Source organism: Magnolia sinica, chromosome 8 (genome assembly GCF_029962835.1).
Source record: "Magnolia sinica isolate HGM2019 chromosome 8, MsV1, whole genome shotgun sequence".
Taxonomy (NCBI): domain Eukaryota; kingdom Viridiplantae; phylum Streptophyta; class Magnoliopsida; order Magnoliales; family Magnoliaceae; genus Magnolia; species Magnolia sinica.
Genome location: NC_080580.1, coordinates 62,065,202 through 62,068,501, shown reverse-complemented (window position 1 = coordinate 62,068,501; position 3,300 = coordinate 62,065,202). Strand labels below are relative to the sequence as shown.

The 3,300-nt window shown below is 37.3% G+C and overlaps 1 long non-coding RNA gene across 1 annotated transcript; it reads left to right on the top strand.

Annotated features, from left to right (window-relative positions):
* The first annotated feature begins 331 nt into the window (after window positions 1-331).
* On the top strand, window positions 332-1,636 carry LOC131254011 (uncharacterized). The gene is made up of 3 exons (XR_009175428.1): window positions 332-404; window positions 729-918; window positions 1,109-1,636. It is a non-coding gene; the product is annotated as an uncharacterized LOC131254011 (long non-coding RNA).
* The last annotated feature ends 1,664 nt before the right edge of the window (window positions 1,637-3,300 follow it).

The following is a 3,300-nucleotide window of genomic DNA, read 5'->3' as shown; positions in this document are numbered from 1 at the left end:
ATGACTAGATTTCAGTACTTAAAGTAAACTTCCAGCAGTCATCTCAAGTTTCAAATAGTTAGAAGAACTGTTTAACATGTGCTAGATGAACTTGGAAGCTAGCGAGATGAGAGAAGAACCTTCAACATGAGAAGACTGGGGTTCACAATCCTCAAAACCTTAAATCTTCCCTTGTGTTTTCTAAAGGTTAAATGAAGCAGTAAGTCTAATGGGCCTGTCATATGACTGAAGAAAGTGATTTGTAAAACTCTTTAATTTATGAAGAAATTTCAGGATACTTGGTGTCATGAAAGCTATTATCATGACCATTCGGATAATGTTAAGTTTTTCTTGCTATTGCTCCAAAGCATTTTGTGCAAAGAGTGAAAAAACAAAATGAGCTTTTCCGCAGTTACATGCACCAGGTATGCATTTGACATTGACAGGAATAAGTGTTGATGAGGACACACAAGGTGTCAGTAATGGCAGTAGGAAACTTGCTGTGATGACATAGCTATCCATGTAAATAGATTGTTACAGTATTATAAGATCCGTAATAATGTAAATGCTGCAAGTGATTGAAGATGCACACTCGAAGGTTCAGATGTATACGAAAACAATAACAGAAAAAAAAAAAAAGGAAATACAAGTTCTGGTCCCTTATCGCCAATAGGTGATCTTCATTTTGATTTTCTCCTCTAATTGAATATATGAACCATTTCCCCTTATTTATTTATTTATTTATGTAGGATGCTCATGAAATTTTGAATTTTCTGCTTAATGAGCTTGTTGACATCCTGGAGAAAGAGCACAATTCTTCAAAAGACTCTCCAGAAGCTTCATCACCACTGAAAAGACTGCAAATGGGCCACAGGTTGCTCAAACCAATGGCGGTAGAAAAAAGAGCCATTGTTCACCTGGGTACACAAAAATTTTCAGGTTAACCAACCCAAACCGTTCTTTTTAAATTATTCCTAGCTAGACGTGATAATGAGTAATGACTTGCTTTCTGTAATTTTTTACATTATTGATAAAAAAAAAATAATTGTTTGGGGCTATTTTCCTGCCTAATAAATGTGTGCTTTCTGTTAACTTTTTTGGAATAGTATTGACTCCTCTCAAAATGCAGGGGATACTAACCAATGAAACACGATGCTTACGGTGTGAAACTGAGACAGTAAGGGATGAAACTTTTCTAGACTTAAGCCTTGATATCGAACAAAACAGCTCAATCACTAGCTGCCTCAAAAACTTCAGTTCCACCGAGACTTTCAATCATTTTGAGCAAGCATTGAAGATCTCCCCATCCGTCTCCAACAAGGTATTTGAATCTTTGGAATTGTTAAGGAATATTGAAAACATTGGAGAAGAAAACGATTTCTTTGGATGTCTATTTTCCCCTATTTTAGGAAAAAGTAGCTGCTATGGAAAATTGTTTTCCACTTCCACATTTTTTCCTCAAAAAACATGGATATCAATTTCTTTAGAGAGCATGCTAAATATAGATTTCCAAGGTCTTGACTCTTGAGAGAGCCATCTGACGTGTAGACTTTTAAAATTTCCGGGGAGAACTATTCTCCAAACAAAATAATAGAATTACTGTTGGGATCTGCAATTTTCTATTCCCTTAGGATTATGTTAGTTTTCCATGTCCACCTCTTGGTTTTCTCTATCCAAACCCCTCAGAAAAAGCTACTACTGCTGCTAGTACTCTCTCTCTTGTTTCTCTTTTTTAAAGCATATATCCAATCCAAATATTTGGAATTTGGATGATATATTTGATTTTGATTTCTTCATTTTAGTGTAGACTTGCCTTCTCAAATAGGTTGGTTCGTTTAGGGCTTTGGAGAAATAGGTATATCTAATTATGGATGTGTTTGACACATCCATAACTAGATATACCCATTTCTCCAAAGTCCTGAACAAACCAACCTATTTGAGAAGGTAAGTCCAAACACATCCATAACTAGATATACCCATTTCTCCAAAGCGTTGAACGAACCAACCTATTTAAGAAGGTAAGTCTACACAATAGATAAGGAAGAAATCAAAATCAAATATATCATCCAAATTCCATTATTTTTCATTAAAAAAAATTAATGAGAATCGCCGACGGCTAAAACCGTTGAAAACGCCGATGGTTATAACCATTGCTCTTGCCATCGGAAACGCCGACGGTTTTAGCCGTCGAAAACGCCGACGCTTATGACCGTCGCCCTTACCGTTAGAAATGCCGACGGTTATAGCCATTGGTGGGCAACGCTGATGCACACAATGGACCTTGCGACAACTTTTGGCCATCAGGGAAGGTCATTGCCGACGGTTTTTAGCCGTCGGCGTCGTCCTGTTTTTGCTACTGCGACTTCGATTGCATGCTTATCTTACAAGCAGTGAGTTGCTACAAGCCCAAATGCTCTGGCTTCACCAGGATGCCCATGTTGTATCCAAGCCATCCATTTAATTTTTCAGCTCATTTTAGGGCATGAGCCCAAAATTTAGGCAGATCAAATTCCCAGGTGGATTACAGACAAAAACAATGGTGAATGAATTTCTACCATTAAAAACTTACTGCATATCATTATAATTTATATTTGTCATCCAACCTATTAATTAGATCACACAAACCACAGGTAACACATTATCTTCATCCAAAACTTTTACAGCCTTAAAGAAGTTTTAAGTGGTGGGGATTCAATCACCATTGTTTCTTGTGGTGTGGTCCACCTAAGAGTTGGATCTGCCTCATTGTGCGGCACATGACCTAAACTGAGGTGGAAATAGGATAGACAGCAATGATAAAATGCATACATTATGGTCGGGCGGCGGAGGACCAGAGGAGTCGTAAGCAATTGGCGGCTATTGTCCTGTGGCTACTGAGAGTGGTCTGCGGGCTCCATAATGATGTATGTGTCCTATATATGCCATATATCCATTTTTTCAAGATTATTTTATGGCATGAGCTAAAAAATGCACCAGATCCAAATCTAACATGAATCACATTGGATAAAAGAGTGGTGATTGAACCCTCACCATTAAAAACTTCTTAAGAGCCACAAAAGTTTTAGATTAAGCTGAATTTGTTTTTTCTGTTGACAGGTGTGCGTGACCTAATAAAAAGGTTGGATGACTAATAACCATTATAGAGAGCCTTGCGAAGTTTTTAATGGTGGGCATTCAATTTCCACTAATTTCTTGTGGTGTGGTCCACTGGAAATTTGGGTATCTCTAATTTTTGGTTTCATGCTCAATATGATCTGAAAAATAAAAAATAAAAAATTTAGATGAACGACTTGATAAAACGCATAAATATCATGCGAGGCC